The sequence below is a fragment of the Lithobates pipiens genome, unplaced genomic scaffold, assembly GCF_037356315.1.
Source record: "Lithobates pipiens isolate NorthernLeopardFrog02 unplaced genomic scaffold, aLitPip1_a1.2 Scaffold_18, whole genome shotgun sequence".
Taxonomy (NCBI): Eukaryota; Metazoa; Chordata; class Amphibia; order Anura; family Ranidae; genus Lithobates; species Lithobates pipiens.
In genome coordinates this window covers 259,291,648-259,309,219 of record NW_027507758.1, presented here as the reverse complement: position 1 = coordinate 259,309,219, position 17,572 = coordinate 259,291,648, and the positions used below count along the sequence as shown (strand labels likewise).

Genomic DNA, 17,572 nt, shown 5'->3' with positions numbered 1-17,572 from the left:
GCGTGGAGGACAGCGCTGACCCGAGATAGGTAAGGGGGGACACTGGCAGCATTTGATGGGGCAAACTGCTGGCAGTTGATGGTTACAGTGGCTGCGTTTGATGGCAGTGGCACAGTGGCTGCGCTTGATGTCACAGTGGTGGGAATTTATGGGCACAGTGAGGCTGCAATTGATGTTTTATTTTATTTTTTCAGTACTTTGCGCCCCCCCAAAAAACTGCAAAAACATATTTAAAAAAGCACTCTTTTTTTAGCTGCAAAAAATGATAGAGAGAGAGAGAGAGAGACAGGGAGAGAGATGGGGAGAGAGAGAGTGGCTGCGTTTGACGGGCACGGTGGCTGCGTTTGACGGGCAGGATGGCTGCGTTTGACGGGCACAGTGGCTGCGTTTGATGGGTACAGTAGTGGCAATTTATGGGCACAGTGAGGCTGCAATTGATGTTTTATTTTATTTTTTTCAGTACTTTGCGCCCCCCCCCCAAAAAAACTGCAAAAACAAATTTAAAAAAGCACTCTTTTTTTAGCTGCAAAAACGAGAGAGAGAGAGAGAGAGACAGGGAGAGAGACGGGGAGAGAGAGAGAGAGCGGCTGCGTTTGATGGGCACGGTGGCTGCGTTTGATGGGCAGGATGGCTGCGTTTGACGGGCACGGTGGCTGCGTTTGACGGGCACAGTGGCTGCGTTTGATGGGTACAGTGGTGGCAATTTATGGGCACAGTGAGGCTGCAATTGATGTTTTATTTTATTTTTTCAGTACTTTGCGCCCCCCCAAAAAACTGCAAAAACATTTTAAAAAGCACTCTTTTTTTAGCTGCAAAAAATGAGAGAGAGAGAGAGAGAGAGACGGGGGGAGAGAGAGAGAGACGGGGGAAGAGAGAGAGAGAGAGAGATGGGGGAAGAGAGAGAGAGAGACGGGGGAAGAGAGAGAGAGAGACGGGGGAGAGAGAGAGAGAGAGACGGGGGAGAGAGAGAGAGACGGGGGAAGAGAGAGAGACAGAGACGGGGGAGAGAGAGAGAGAGAGAGACGGGGGGAGAGAGAGAGAAAGATGGGGGGAGAGAGAGAGAGAAACGGGGGGAGAGAGAGAGAGAGAAACGGGGGAGAGAGAGAGAGATGGGGGGAGAGAGAGAGACAGGGAGAGAGAGTGGCTGCGTTTGACGAGCACAGTGGCTGCGTTTGACGGGCACAGTGGCTGCGTTTGATGGGTACAGTGGTGGCAAGTTATGGGCACAGTGAGGCTGCAAATGATGTTTTATTTTTTCAGTACTTTGCGCCCCTCCAAAAAACTGCAAAAACATATTTAAAAAAGCACTCTTTTTTAGCTGCAAAAAATGAGAGAGAGAGAGAGAGAGACAGGGAGAGAGACGGGGGAGAGAGAGAGAGTGGCTGCGTTTGATGGGCACGGTGGCTGCGTTTGACAGGCACGGTGGCTGCGTTTGACGGGCACGGTGGCTGCGTTTGAGGACACTGTGGCTGCATTTGACGGGCACGGTGGCTGCCTTTGACGGGCACGGTGGCTGCCTTTGACGGGCACGGTGGCTGCGTTTGACGGGCACGGTGGCTGCGTTTGACGGGCACGGTGGCTGTGTTTGACGGGCACGGTGGCTGCCTTTGACGGGCACGGGGGCTGCCTTTGACGGGTACGGTAGCTGCGTTTGACGGGCACGGTGGCTGCGTTTGACGACCACAGTGGCTGCTTTTGGAGGGCACAGTGGCTGCTTTTGGAGGGCACAGTGGCTGCTTTTGACGGGCACGGTGGCTGCTTTTGACGGGCACAATGGCTGCGTTTGACAGGCACGGTGGCTGCGTTTGACGGGCACTGTGGCTGCGTTTGACCGGCAGGGTGGCTGCGTTTGACCGGCAGGGTGGCTGCGTTTGACAGGCACGGTGGTTGCGTTTGACAGGCACGGTGGTTGTGTTTGACGGGCACGGTGGCTGCGTTTGAAGGGGCATAAATGGTGGGAATTTATGGGCACAGTGAGGCTGCAATTGATGTTTTATTTTATTTTTTCAGTACTTTGCGCCCCCCCAAAAAACTGCAAAAACATATTTTAAAAAGCACTCTTTTTTTAGCTGCAAAAAATGATAGAGAGAGAGAGAGAGACAGGGAGAGAGATGGGGAGAGAGAGAGTGGCTGCGTTTGACGGGCACGGTGGCTGCGTTTGACGGGCACGGTGGCTGCGTTTGACGGGCACGGTGGCTGCGTTTGACGGGCACGGTGGCTGGGTTTGGAGGGCACGGTGGCTGCGTTTGACGGGCACGGGGGCTGCGTTTGACGGGCACGGTGGCTGCATTTGACGTGCACAGTGGCTGCGTTTGACGTGCACAGTGGCTGCGTTTTACGGGCACAGTGGCTGCGTTTTACGGGCACAGTGGCTGCGTTTGATGGGCACAGTGGCTGCGTTTGGCACAGTGTCTGTGTTTGATGGGTACAGTGGTGGCAATTGATATTTGTTTTTTCAGTACTTTGCACCCCCCCCCAAAAAAAACCTGCAAAAACAAATTAAAAAATGCACTGTTTTTTTACTTGCAAAAAATTTGAGAAAGAAGAGAAACAGGGGGAGAGAGAGAGAGAGAGAGAGAGAGAGAGAGAGAGAGACAGGGAGAAGGAGAGAGAGTCAGAGAGACAGACAGAGACAGAGTGAGAGCTCGGGGCAGCAGGGGTACCTTCTTCTGTTCTGATCTAGGGGCGGCCGTCCTCCTATTCTCCTCGTGCAGACGGTGCAGTCTAGTGGGCAGGCCAACTCAAAGCAGAAGAAGAAATCAGCGGTGCTGGCGCCGCACGGGCTGAAATTCAATTAGGAGTCAGCGTCCTCATGCTCCTCCCCTCACTCTCAGGCATTTCAATGGGCGGAGCCGGGGGCGGAGCCAGATCAGAAGAGGCGGCACAGGCACACACAGGCAGTGCCAGTGCATTGCAAAGTGCGGCGGCCGTCGCTGCAGTTTATTGGGCTGACACCAGCCAGCACAGGGACAAAAGCGGCCCCAGGGCACTGAATGCAGACGGCCTACCGGGAAATTTCCCGGTATCCCGGTAGGCCAGTCCAGCCCTGATCACCACCACAACAGTCCCAGTGTCACCAGACCAGTGCAGCCAGCAACAGTGTTCCTGATCACTGCCACACCAGTCCCTGGGTCATCAGACCAGTGTAAGCCATTAACAGTGTTCCTGATTGCCACCACACCAGTGACAATGTCACCAGACCAGTGCAGCCAGCAACATTACTAGCCGCAGCAGTTCCAGTGTCACCAAAGCCAGTGCAGGTATCAACAGCGTCCCTGATTACCACATTATCAGTACAGTGTCTCCAGAGGCAGTTAGGATTGTCACCTATGTAGTTCTGACCCAGACAGTATGGAATTTGAAACCTGTGTACAGTTTTGAGTTCATCTCAAAACCGGACAAATCATTAAAACTGGATTGCGGCTTTCTCCATTGCTGCCTAATGAGGAGAGGATGTAGTGCCCCCAGTGGAGAGCGGAGGCAGGGCTTTGTCTCTGAAAGTACAGTAAGGACAGAGTGTGGGGGTCGCCCTACTCCTGCTGACACAGATGATGGAGATGACCGAAACCGCCCTTCCAGGTGCAATGACACTATTGGATTTGCCTGCCCTCCCCAATGGGAGAGGCATAGCGCCTCCTCTGGCAACTGATAAGAACAGATACTAAACTTGATCTTAGCCAAAAGGCCGATAAGCGATGAAGATCTACCATATTTGTAGCTTAAGTACCTTGACACTGTTATTCTCAAATCATAAGTTAAGTTCTGAACACGTACTATTAGAATGTCTGAATTCAGATGAGAGAGGAGAGAAGAGAGAGACCAGTGTTTCTAAAGTTGTCAATTGCTTAGCATTAATAAAACTCAGAAAGATAGTAAAGGACAAAATGCATTGCAGATACAATTTAAGGTTGTAAAGTTTTGCACTGATCTAGTGGAATATCTCCCATACATTACATGGCCGTGTAAAACTGTCCTGAAGAGGACTTCAGAACATTCAAACTGAAGTGTACCACTTAATGCCAAGCAACAGCTGCAAAAACACATGAGAACCCTTAAAATCCCATAAAGTCCTATTTAGACAAGCTGATTCATGGGATGAAATTTTGTTCATGGAAGCTGATTTTGGGTCCAATTTGCTGGAATTGAAGGTGGAATTTGGTTTGCTCCTGTCTATTTACAACCCTGGAGAATTCAAACTTGTAATACATAAGTATAACCACAAGATGTCAGCCATTTCAAAGAGGTGAAAAATTACAACTACATGTGCAAGTTTTAGAGGACAGAAATACAGGCAAAAAAAACTGGCAACCAAGCATGTTTATCATCGTGAACACGTTAAAGGCTTTGTAACCATATATTTTAAATATCCATAAGATAATTGTATTTTGATCAGGAATTGTTTTATCACTGACCAGCTATTTTAACTGCAATGAGAATTTTTACTCAGTACACACTAATGCTGCGTACACACAACTGGACTTTCCGGCAGACTAGGTGCGAAGGAATTAGTCCGTCGGACAATCCGATCGTGTGTGGGCAAGTCTGATAGTTTTTAAAAAAAATAATCAGACGGACCTAGAAATAGAACATGTTTCAAATCTATCTGACGGATGCAATTCCGACGGAATAAAAAATCGGGAAAACCGTGCGTCTGTGTGCTGGTCCGACGGACCAAATATGACACAAGGGAAGCTATTGGCTACTGGCTATTGAACTTCCTTGTTTAGTCCCGTCTTACATCATCACATTCACAACTAACGGACTTTCGAACGGACTTAGTCTGCTCGTGTGTGGCCAAGTCCGTTCGTTCAGAAAGTCAGTTGGAACTCCGCCGAAAGTCCGTCGGGAAGACCGTAGGACCTAGTCTGCCGGAAAGTCCGGTTGTGTGTACGCAGCATAACAGTTAATGTGATTATACATTTTTGGCGTAACAGCTACCAATAACATTTTCAGTGATTATTTATTTAATCAGGGCAGGGCTAAATTTCAAGTATACCTAAACCCAACGTCTATAAAACGTGCCGTTTCAAAAGACATTTTGAATGTTTTCAAACGTTTCATTAGGATAAATCCTGGTGATCCTGCCATCAAAGTCCTTATGCAGACACTTCCTGTTATATGAAGTTGTCACTGTCTCCCAGTTGATATTCTTAACTGTTATGCTTTCCCAATGGAAACTTCTATCTTCTAGCTGACCCAATTTATGTAGTCATGTGCCACTGTTGTCTGCCGTGAGCAAGTGGCACAAAAAGAGGCTGCAGGTCATTAGTAGTGCTGATGTAAAAAAAAAAATGTTGTTCAAAAAAACTCAGCAGTTGCTTATAATGCATTGGGGTTGATTTACTAACGCTGGAGCGTGCAAACTCTGGTGCACCTCTGCATAGAAATCAATCAGTTTCCATTTTTTTTTTTTTTTGTGAAAGTTTAATTGTACAAGCTGAAGTTAGAAGCTGATTGGCTACCATGCACACCTGCACCCTGAAAGATTTACTTTTTTCTTTAATTTCTCCTGAAAACAGCAGTGGTCATCCTTGTATGTGAGTGTGCCTTGGCACTCCTATAGCTACAGCCCATAGCTGTGCCTGTAAGCAAGTTAGTAATGGGGCAAGATCAGCCACAGGGAGACCCAGACCACAGGGAGACCCCCCCCCCCCCAAAAAAACCTAAAAAACGAAAACATGGTTGTTAACCACTAGCCGACCAGTCGCTGTCATTATAATGTGGCAAGTCAGCTGCAAATCGCCGTAACTGTACGTTGGCCCTTTAAACGGCTATAGCAGGTGTGTGCCCCCTGCATGGTGGGTGACCCAAAGCAGGTGGCCGTGATGTCCGCCAGCTACACGCGATTGTGGGCACGAGAGCCAGAATGAATGTGTAATGCAGAGCGAATGTGTAATGTCCGCCGGCCGTGATGTCCGCCGGCCACACGCGATTGTGGGCATGAGAGCCAGAAAGAATGTGTAAATACACACACACACATTCTGATAGGAGAGGAGAGAAATATTGTCTGTTCCTAGTAATCAGGAACAGCGATATGTCTCCTCCCCAGTCAGTCCCATCCCCCCTATAGATAGAAACACACACGAGGGAACACATTTAATCCTTTGATCACCCCCTAGTATTAATCCCTTCCCTACCAGTGACATTTACACAGTAATCAGTGCATTTTTATAGCTCTGATCACTGTATTAATGTCAATGGTCCCAAAAATGTGTCAAAAGTGTCCGATCTGTCTGCTGCAATGTTGCAGTCCTGATAAAAATAAAAAAAAATTCACAGATTGCCACCATTACTAATAAAAAAAAAGACATTATAAAAATGCCATAAATCTATTCCCTATCTTGTAGAGACTTTAACTTTTGAGCAAACCAATCAATATATGCTTATTGCGATATTTTTTTACCAAAAATTTGTAGAAGAATATATATCAGCCTAAACTGATGAAGAAAATTCTCTTTTGACATTTTTTTGGGGATATTTATTACAACAAAAAGTACAAAATATTGTTTGTTTGTTTTTCAAAATTGTCGCTAATTTTTTTGTTTATAGCGCAAAAAAATAAAAACCACAGAGGTGATCAAATACCACCAAAAGAAAGCTCTATTTTTGGGAAAAAAGAACGTCAAGTTTGTTTGGGTACAGCGTCGCACAACCACGCAATTGTCAGTTAAAACAACACAGTGCCGTATGGCAAAAAATGGCCTGTCATTAAGGGGGAAACTCTTCCGGGGCTGAAGTGGTTAAGGAGCGGACAGCCGCATCACAAATACTGTAGCTGCTGACTTTTAATAATAGGACACTTACCTGTCCAGGGATCCTACGACAATAGCACCCCAGCCGATTTTTTAATATGCTCCTGGGTGTTGCCGGAACCATTTCTTGTAAGAGAAACTGGCAGTAAAGCCTTGCAGCTTCAAAGCCGGTTACCTATTGTGCATGCGTGAAGCACCTTGAGCTTTGGGAATGGCCCTGCGGCAGGCGAAGAGAAGGAGAGGTCTCCCAGAAGTGGCGAGGAGTACCTGTCAAAAACAGGCACCCGCTCCCCCCAAAAGGTGTCAAATGTGGCAGCGGGGGGGGGTAAGCAAACCCTTTTTGGGTGGAGCGCCACTTTAACCGATGAATCACCAGCTGTCAGCAGGATTCCCTGCTGAGAGCTGATTATAAAAAACTAATTGCCAAAAAAAAAAAAAAATCTTTAAAAAAAACGGTGTACCCCCCCTCCCCCCCAATTGGTCTGATATAGATTTTGAGGGGAAATCCAAGACAACATCCACACCAGACCCCTATGTGAGCATGCAGTTTGGAACCACTGACAGCTGATGACTCATTAATTGTTAAGGACGTGGTGGTGGTGGTCTCCTTAACAGCCATGACAGTCACTGGATGTTAAGATTATCGGAAGGGTTCACTACTTAAACACCGCATCATACCGCTTTGTGAATGTGTGGGGAAGCCAGTGGAGTGTAAGGAAGCTGGCGGAGAATAGGTAAATCCAGCAGCCATTGCTGCACCCTAGGCTGCAGTGCGCCCTAGGCAGCTGCCTAATTCTCCTAGCGGTGGGGAAACCACAGGCAAAATTCTTTGCTCTTTGCCTAACTTTTTTGGGAACAACATCCAAAGTTCACTTCTTCTTCAAGGTGTATACAATCCTAGACGCCTTAACCGCTAGGCGACGCCAAACCACAGAGGTTATCAAATACCACCAAAAGAAAGCTCTATTTGTGGGGAAAAAAAGGACATAAATTTGTTTCGGTACAATGTTGCACAGCCGCGCAATTGTCAGTTAAAGCGATGCAGTGCTGTATCGCAAAAAATGGCCTGGTCAGGAAGGGGGCAAATCCTTTCCGGGGCTGAAGTGGTTAATCATACTAAACAAAATCAAAGAAAATGATTGCTGACTTCCCATAATTAATGGCACATAAAGACTAAAATCAGAGACATTTTTTTTTCACCTTGTCCACACATTCATCCCCCTTCCCTCAGAGCCCCTTGACCCCCCCCCCCCCTGCCCTTCTTCACTCCCTCAGACCCATTTAGCTTCCCTCCTTCAAAGCCCCCAAGTTCCAAACACCCATAAACCTAACAGCCCCCTCTACACCTTCATCCCCATGATATAGACTCCATGGCAGTTTTCCTCACACTGACTCCGCCAACCCAGTGGTATTTTTTTCTTCTCACTGAAACCAAAACAATTTTTTTTCTTCTTTTCTTCTTTCCTCACCCCATGCAAGGGCATTTTTTTTCTCTTCATCACTGCAATCCCTATATTTTACTGGACAGAATGTCCAAGGCTATTGAACTCTTCAATTGACTGAGGCACGCAAAGTGTACCTACCACATCCATTTTGGCACCATTAGCCCCATCCCACTCCCAATCTCAGGCCCGCTGATTTAAGCAGGTTCTTAGTGTAGCGCTAGCCCCGTGAGGGCTGCTTAAAAATACTGTACCCCAATGTTTGCCATGACCTTGCAAGTCTTCTGACACTCTGGGTTCAGACATTTTGTGGGCAAATAAACTTGAATGCAAACACAAAATAATTCACAGTAAAACAGTTGGATTTGTTTTGCAGTAAATAAGCTCAACAGCAAAAATGCATCAGGTAAAATATACTTTGTTAAGAACAAGTAAATGGATGGTCAACTAAAATCCCTTAGTGATATGTAACCAGCAGAGTTTAACCAACCAGGGTCTATGGCTACAGGCCCGAAAAGGGTAGGAAAATGACCAAGATGGAGTCAGAATATTCCCTTTAACTTCCTGATGCCACAGCCCCAATAATAACATTATTTTTTGTGAAGAATCACCAACAAGTGGGACACAATTGTGAAGTGGAACAAAATCTATTGGATTTTTGAAACTTTTTTAACTAATAAAAAAATGAAAAGTGGGGCGTGCAAAATTATTCGGCCCCCTTGCGTTATTACTTTGTAGAGCCACCTTTTGCTGCAATTACAGCTGCAAGTCGCTTGGGGTATGTCTCTATCAGTTTTGCACATCGAGAGACTGAAATTCTCGCCCATTCTTCCTTGCAAAACAGCTCGAACTCAGTGAGGTTGGATGGAGAGCGTTTGTGAACAGCAGTTTTCAGCTCTTTCCACAGATTCTCCATTGGATTCAGGTCTGGACTTTGACTTGGCCATTCTAACACCTGGATACGTTTATTTGTGAACCATTCCTTTGTAGAATTTGCTGTATGTTTGGGATCATTGTCTTGTTGGAAGATAAATCTCTGTCCCAGTTTCAGGTCTTTTGCAGACTCCAACAGGTTTTCATCCAAAATGGTCCTGTATTTGGCTGCATCCATATTCTCCTCAATTTTAACCATCTTCCCTGTCCCTGCTGAAGAAAAGCAGGCCCAAACCATGATGCTGCCACCACCATGTTTGACAGTGGGGATGGTGTGTTGAGGGTGATGAGCTGTGTTGCTTTTACGCCAAACATATTGTTTTGCACTGTGGGCAAAAAGTTAGATTTTGGTTTCATCTGACCAGAGCACCTTCTTCCACATGTTTAGTGTGTCTCCCAGGTGGCTTGTGGCAAATTTTAGACAAGACTTTTTATGGATATCTTTGAGAAATGGCTTTCTTCTTGCCACTCTTCCATAAAGGCCAGATTTGTGCAGTGTACACCTGATTGTTGTCCTATGGACAGACTCTCCCACCTCAGCTGTAGTTCTCTGCAGTTCATCCAGAGTGATCATGGGCCTCTTGGCTGCATCTCTGATCAGTCTTCTTGTCTGAGCTGAAAGTTTAGAGGGACAGCCAGGTCTTGGTAGATTTGCAGTGGTCTAATACTCCTTCCATTTCAAAATGATCGCTTGCACAGTGCTCCTTGGGATGTTTAAAGCTTAGGAAATCTTTTTGTATCCAAATCCGGCTTTAAACTTCTCCACAACAGTATTATGGACCTGCCTGGTGTGGTCCTTGGTCTTCATGATGCTCTCTGCGCTTTCAACAGAACCCTGAGACTATCACAGAGCAGGTGCATTTATACAGAGACTTGATTACACACAGGTGGCTTTTATTTATCACCATCAGTCATTTAGGACAACATTGGATCATTCAGAGATCCTCGCTCAACTTCTGGAGTGAGTTTGCTGCACTGAAAGTAAAGGGGCCGAATAATTTTGCACGCACCAGTTTTCAATTCTTTATTTGCTAAAAAAGTTTAAAATATCCAATAGATTTCGTTCCACTTCACAATTGTGTCCCACTTGTCGGTGATTCTTCACAAAAAATAAGAATTTTATATCTTTATGTTTGAAGCCTGAAATGTGGCAAAAGGTTGAAAAGTTCAAGGGGTCCGAATACTTTCGCAAGGCACTGTATATACATAATCATCCTTTCAGGTATGAGTCTTGTGTCTTCAGCTAGCTCTTTTAAACGGGCCCAGTGTGACTTGGCAAGTTTGATGAATACAACATAAAGTGAATAAGGTGATGGTGTCTGCATGCAGTGTCCTTGGGTGTAAAGAGGATGGGCTCGTGCCTGTTCACCAATTCCAGCGATATCCCGCTCAAGAGAAATGTTTTGGAGATTCTGCAACAGGCCTCTGCAGAATCTGGGCTCAAGGGACAGCGCTCGACCCCCACATTGCTCCACGCTGCAGTCCAGCTGGATCCATGATTTAGGTGATGAGGGTAACCTCTTGGCTGTCAGCTGATGATTGGATGATGCTAACAGGTGTGCCCACACTTGCTTGCACTTGACTCTCTCTCTGTGCATAGGCCACAGCACAGCCACGCTCCCCTGGCTGTCTATAGCCTAGGCCATCTTTATGTAGAGCAACAATTTTTTTTCAGATCCTCAGAGAGTTCTTTGCCATGAGGTACCATGCTGAACTTCCAGTGACCAGTATGAGAGAGTGAGAGTGATAACACCAAATTTAACACACCTGCTCCCCAATTACACCTGAGGCCTTGTAACACTAACGAATTGCATGACACATGGGAGGGAAAATGGCTAATTGGGCCCAATTTGGACATTTTCACTTAGGGGTGTACTCACTTTTGTTGCCAGTGGTTTAGACATTAATGGCCCTGTTGAGTTATTTTGAGGGGGCAGCAAAATTACACTGTTATAAAAGTTGTACACTCACTATTTTATATTGTAGAAAAGTGTAATTTCTTCCGTGTTGTCACATGAAAAGATATAATAAAATATTTACAAAAATGTGAGGGGTGTAATATAATGTGGGTGTTATATAATGTATATATAACAAGACTTACACGCGGTAACTATGTAAGCAGCCTTATATAGTGTAGGGTGTGGACTTAGCCTCCCTGAGCCATTATACCTTTGGCCAATTATGGCTCTCGCAGCAGAGCGTGCTGTGATTGACCAAAGCATGCAGGTCAGGTGCATGCTTTGGCCAATCATCAGGTGCTAACGCACTGAGATCTTGCAGTGCATTATGGGGCGTTACATGGCATTCGAATTTCCCGCAGACACCTCATAATGTTCGCTGTTCGGTGAACGGGCGAACACCCAATGTTTGAGCTCATCCCTACTGGCTACATTAATATAAGGACTGCCAAATGAGACCAATTGTTGTCATGGCACTCATGGGGGGAGGCATGATTGGGGGGGAAGGTGGCACTTAGACCAGAATATCCATCCTGAAATTTCTGCCCTCAGTGCAGCTCAGTAATGCTGAGCCTGATAAAAATCACAGGCCCAACAATAATAAACTGCATGGCTGGTCACTACACCTGTCACATTTTTGTTATGTTAGATTGCTAGCCCCCTTTGTACCTATTGAGGAGATTTCTCATAAGTTCCTGTTCCTCGTCATTTACCTTCTTGTAAGGCAAGGTAGGGCAATAAAGCCATAAAAACCCCTTCCGTTATAAGGCTAATGCATATGGCAGAAACTGGCAACTGTATGTAGAATCTTTCTGCCAGAAACTAGCAGCAAGATCCTGCTTTAAAAGTGCTCTGTGCATTGTACGCATGTAACTTGTGAGCAAGGTTGTGTAGCAAGGTCCCTGGCCTCCTTCGGTCTAATGAGAACCTCCAGAGCCAGAGATAGCTGACATCCTTCTGTGTATAGTGAGTTGTAAGGCATGGTTGGTGCAAATCAGATAGATTCAGATAGATTCATTGGGCGCCAGACATTTCTTGAATACAAAAGAGATTTTATGTCTCTCAACAGAACTTTGAGGTAGAGGGTTAGGGCCAGGACACCCTTAGGCAGTTGCAAGATTAATTGGCCGACTCAGAGACTTCAACAGGAGGACAGCCAGCCATGCAGGGAAAAACATTCAGTCTAGCAGCCCGGGCAGTACAACACACGTCCACCCAGACAGCTGTCCAGAACACCGATCACCTGATTCCACCCAAATATATAGGTTCTCCCATCAGGCCAAGGGATTCAATAAAACCCCTGTCCATTGGCTGAGATGACCCATATACCCATAATATGACCTTGCATTGGACTTCTTGTATCTAATGCCACAGATATCCGGCCACCTAGTGGCATAAGAGAAAAGTACAGCACTGCCAGACTTTGGGAGAAATCAATTGATCTCTAAAGCCCCGTACACACGAGAGAACTTATGTCCGACAGACTTCCGAAGGAGTTCTGCCTGAGTTCTGCCGGAGTTCCGACAGAGTTCTGACGGACTTTTCGACTGAGCGGACTTGGCCAAACACAATCACACTAAACTCCGACGGATTCGAACGTGATGACGTACGACTGGACTCGAATAAGGAAGTTCATAGCCAGTAGCCAATAGCTGCCCTAGCGTCGGTTTTAGTCCGTCGGAATAGCATACACACGAGCAAATTTTTCGGAGGGACCGGGTCCGGCGGAGTTCCGTCAGAAAAATTTGAAGCATGTTCCATATTCTAAAGTCCGTCAGACTTTGGCGAATCAAAAGTCCGTTGCATCCCACACACGATCGAATAGTCTGACGGAATCATTCCATCGGACTTTGGATGTTCAAAAGTCCGCTCGTGTGTACGCGGCATAACAATTAGCTAAGGTAGCTACTCCTGGCAGGTAAATTTAGGAGCAACCCTGCCTAAAGTCCAGGGTGCTACACATGCATACAGCGTTACATTGTAAATGGCCTCTATTAGTGACCTTCACTCTTTAGTTGCTGAGATGTAGTTGACTTCTGTTGCTTCTGCCCTAGAAATTAAGGACGCCAATTCAAAAAAAAACCCACATAATGCCTGCGTGTGTAATCATTACACATTATATATATTTACACGTTGGCCCTGAATAAGTCATTTAGTTGCACAATGGCTCAGTGGTTAGCACTTCTGCCTAGCAGTACTTGGGTCGTTTAATGTTAATCCCAACCATGAAACGACCTTCCTGGAGTTTGTATGTTCTCTGTCTCTGCGTGGGTTTCCTTTAGGTACTCCAGTTTCTTCCTACACTCCAAAGACATGCTGGTAGGTTAATTGGCTCTTGTCTAAATTGACCCTAGTACGTATGAATGTAAGTTATGGACCTTAGATTATAAGCTCTCTGAGCAGGGACTGATGTGAATGTATAATACATATGTAAAGCACTGTATAAATTGATGACGCTATATTAGTACCTGTAATAAATAAAATAGGAATAAAAATGTTGGTTTAGCATTGTGTGAGCAAAACTAGTGCTCCCTGTTGTAGTGCTACCCCCGCAGGAGCTGCTGAAAAAGATGGGCCCTTTGTTCTTTGCCTCCACCTTCCCAAGGGCCTCAGCCCATCTGACACACAAGTTTGAGTGTAAACACAAGTAAACACAGTAAAGCATGGAAAAAAATTCCTATGACCCGATAATAGTGCTATATCAAAAGCAGAAACCAAGCCAGTTAGAAAGGGTAATAATAAAGTATTATCACTCAATAAAGTTGACAACTAAACACATACAATTAAATTTGCAATACAAATAACACAGTTCTGCAACCAACCTTGTTAACAGATTTCCTTGAACGTGGCTCTTTAGCCTTTAGTCATAGCGCCTCGCTGCACAGCCCACCTCTGGCCTATGGATCGGGGTTCTTCTGACACCCCCCGATAGAAGCCGACCTGACTCCCGGAACTAAGACCTGCTGTCTCCTGGCTGGGCCCTCTGATGCCTTGATGAGATCTGTCTCTTGACTTCTGGCTGGGACCCCCTGACCATGGGTGATACCTTCCACCCCCCACATTGGGAGCGGTCTCCAAACTGAGAGCTCTGGGCTACCCTCGGACCTGAGTATATAATGACCCTGCAATCAGTAACAATATAGTGTGTTACACACAATATTACTGCAGTCTATTTCCCAAATGAGATCTCCCTTAACATCCAGGCCTGTGACACTGTATCTGTCTGGGATTACCAGAACAGCAAGTGAGGAACAATCTCTGCTGTGGAACCACAAACAGCAGTAAAAAATGGACACAGATTGTAACTCTTCACCATTTTATCCAAAATGTTTTAAAAAAGCATTGTCTAGAGTTAGTATTTAAAGCGGGAGTCCACGGGTTTTTTTTTTTTTTTTTAAAGCCAGCAGCTACAAATACTGCAGCTGCTGACTTTTAAAATAAGGACACTTACCCGCCCAGCGCGCCCGCGATGTCGGCACCCGAAGCCGATCACTCGATCGTCTCTCGGATGCTGCCTCCGCCATCTTGGGTATGGGAATCAGGAAGTGGAGCCTTCCGGCTTCATTTCCCGGTTCCCTACTGCGCATTTGCGAGTCGCGCTGCGCAATAAGGATGGTCTGTTTCTGGGATCCGTGTGTTTCCCAGCAGGCAGCGGGGGACCTTCGGAAAGGGGCATAGATTCTGTGGAAAGGGGCGTAGATTCTGTGGAAAGGGGCGTAGCTTCTGCAGAATCTACGCCGGAAGTGGGTGCAGATACCTGTACTGTACAGGTACCTGCACCCCCTCCCCCCTGAAAGGTGCCAATTGTGGCGCCGGAGGGGGGGAGGGTTCCAATCAGCGGAAGCTCCACTTTAGGGTGGAGCTTCGCTTTAAAAGAGAAGTAGGGCAAACGTTTTTTTGGTATGCACTTACGTTTTCACTTCTGTGACCCAGAATCAGTCAACAGAGTCACTCCAGGCTCCAAAAGTATCCTAACTATATTGTTGGGATCCACCCAGATGCCTGATTGGCAGCTGGCTCAGCCTGTCCGCACAAGGCTGAGGACCAGAGCCAGTCGATCTCATCATTTTCCCAACCCAGTGCTCCAGTAAGTGCTGGAGGTGCAGAGCAGAGAGTGGTGACTGTCAGAGTAGACCGAAAACTGATTGATCAGTGGTCATGTGATCACTCTGTAAGCAAGTGCTTAATAAGGTATTGTGTTGACTGTAATAATAATTTTTCTGGGTTAGGTATATTTTCTGCTGTGATAAATTTATTTAGCATTGTCCAGCAGAAGTGGCGCAGCCTGAGAGGTAGCAATCCAGAATTGCTGTTCAAGTCACCATGGCATCTGCTGCTGTCTGCCGTGCAGCTGTTAAAGGGGCCTCCCACCATACAGACCTCTTGCTGCCATTGGAGGACTGCAGCAGAAAAATTTGGTGAAAGGGTTTCTGCAGCTTTCGCTAACTGTTGACCCTTCCTTTAGTTTAGACTAGACAGATAGCCACTTCTTCCTAATGACACTTGATTGAAGAGATCTATCCCACTTATTACTGCATGCATCAGTAAGCAGCAGTCATCAAAACCAAGTACAGCACCTAAAGCCATTAATATCCCAGAACACTGACTTTGCTTTGCTTTCCATTCCCCCTTTCTACAAAAGATCCTAGTCCTTATACTTCAACTTGCTCCACCTTCTGCATTGCTTCACTAAGGCATTTGCATACCTACTGAGTATAAATTTACACTAGACTAGTAGTGAACGCCACCCCCCTCTAAAGGGCCCCAACATTTCCTCCAGAAGCTCACCGTTAAGACTGTCCTAGTCATTAAATTTTCTGAGGGCAAAACAAGATCCTTGTAGTTCAAACTTCAAGGCAGTGATGGCCCGTCCAAATGGGGTGCAGGGACGCCGCCCCCTAATCCATGCATCCAGCCCACAATCTACATGCTGGACGCATGGATTTCAATGTTTTTTTTTTAAAAGCACATGATTAGAGCCTTAGGCTCTAATTGGCTCTAAAAAAGAGTGGGCTATGGGCGCATGATTTGACTGACCGGATTGCTGCGGAGTCTGATGGTGACACTTGAGGGTGCCCCCTAGTCTGGGGGGTAACCTCGGGCCTGGGGCGCAGGTCTTGGAGAGATCCTCAGGGGCAGACCAAGGGGATGGCAAGGCTGGCGCCCGCCAGGGGAGCAGCCCTGCAGGCTGAGAGGGGGGACAAAAATCAAAATCCCACATTGCACCGGTTTGTGTGTCACTTCTGTGAATTTAACTGCTGTGTCCCCTGCAAATGCAATCCGGCTGCCATGTTGCGCCCCGTGATTGGGCGAACTGATCATGTGCTCTACTGCGGAGCTGGCCAGTGTTTGAACATGGGTGGCGCATGTGCGAAGGCTGCTCTGCCACCTGGAGTCAGGCCGGGCCATGCCAAGCCACCGCCGCCTCCTCCACTCTTCCTCCTGAGTCCGGACTGCGCCGGATCTGGAAGTGGGACTTCATCTGGGACTGGGATTGGGAAATCTTTCCCTGTTGGCATTGTGACAGGTGAGTGTGTGTGAGCCTGTGAGGGAGGCAATATGGTGGGCTGGTGCTGGCTGCATTCATGGCAATACAGTGCTGGCTGCATTCATGGCAATACGGTGCTGGCTGCTGTATTCATGGCAATATGGTGGGTGCTGCATTCATGGCAACATGGTGCTGGGTGCTGCATTCATGGCAATACAGATTCTCGCCAAGGATGCTGGAGAACCTAGGTACCAAGAAATAATGTTTTGCAATGCGATCTGCATTGCAAAATATTCAGTGGAGCACAGGGGAAATATTCTGGGTCTTTTAGACCCTGCAGATCTCAATAAAGAGAACCTGTCACCTAAAAATCATCACATACGGGACTGTTTGTCCCATATGTGATAAAAAATGAAAGTTATGTAAAAAAAAAAAAAAAACATAAAATCCACCCTCCCCCAATCTTTTTTGAGGCTCCCCACATATACACACTCAAGAACGTAAATGCATGCGCCAGGCGCCTATGCGTGAAAACATTGATTGCGATACACATGAGTGAGAGCAATAATTCTAACACAAGACCTCCTCAGTAACACTAAACTGATACCTATAGGGGGCTTTTGAAGCACTGCCTATAGAAAATATAGGGTACAGTACTGAAATTTGTCACCATTTCACGGGTGCACATAAATTTAAGGTTTGGCATGTTGGGTATCTATTTACTTGGTGCAACCTCATCTTTTATATTTTACCAAAAAGTTGGGTAATTTATTGCGTTTGGTTGCCCTATAATTCATGTTAGTGTGTTTTTTACTGAAATTTTGCATTTCCTAGACCTTTGCAGTAATATCGCATGACATAAAAAATTGCTAACTAACTAACACTATTTTATTCTCTAGGGTATCTGCTTTCAGAAATACATAACGTTTGTGGGTTTTCTGTAATCTTCAGGCCTAAAATGATTTTTTTATGTGTGCAAAAAACACAAAAACGGCTTTG

General features: G+C 46.2%; 1 pseudogene; it reads right to left on the bottom strand.

Moving 5' to 3' along the window:
• Positions 1-3,592: 3,592 nt before the first annotated feature.
• Positions 3,593-3,697, bottom strand: LOC143990628 (U2 spliceosomal RNA; annotated as a pseudogene).
• Positions 3,698-17,572: the final 13,875 nt, after the last annotated feature.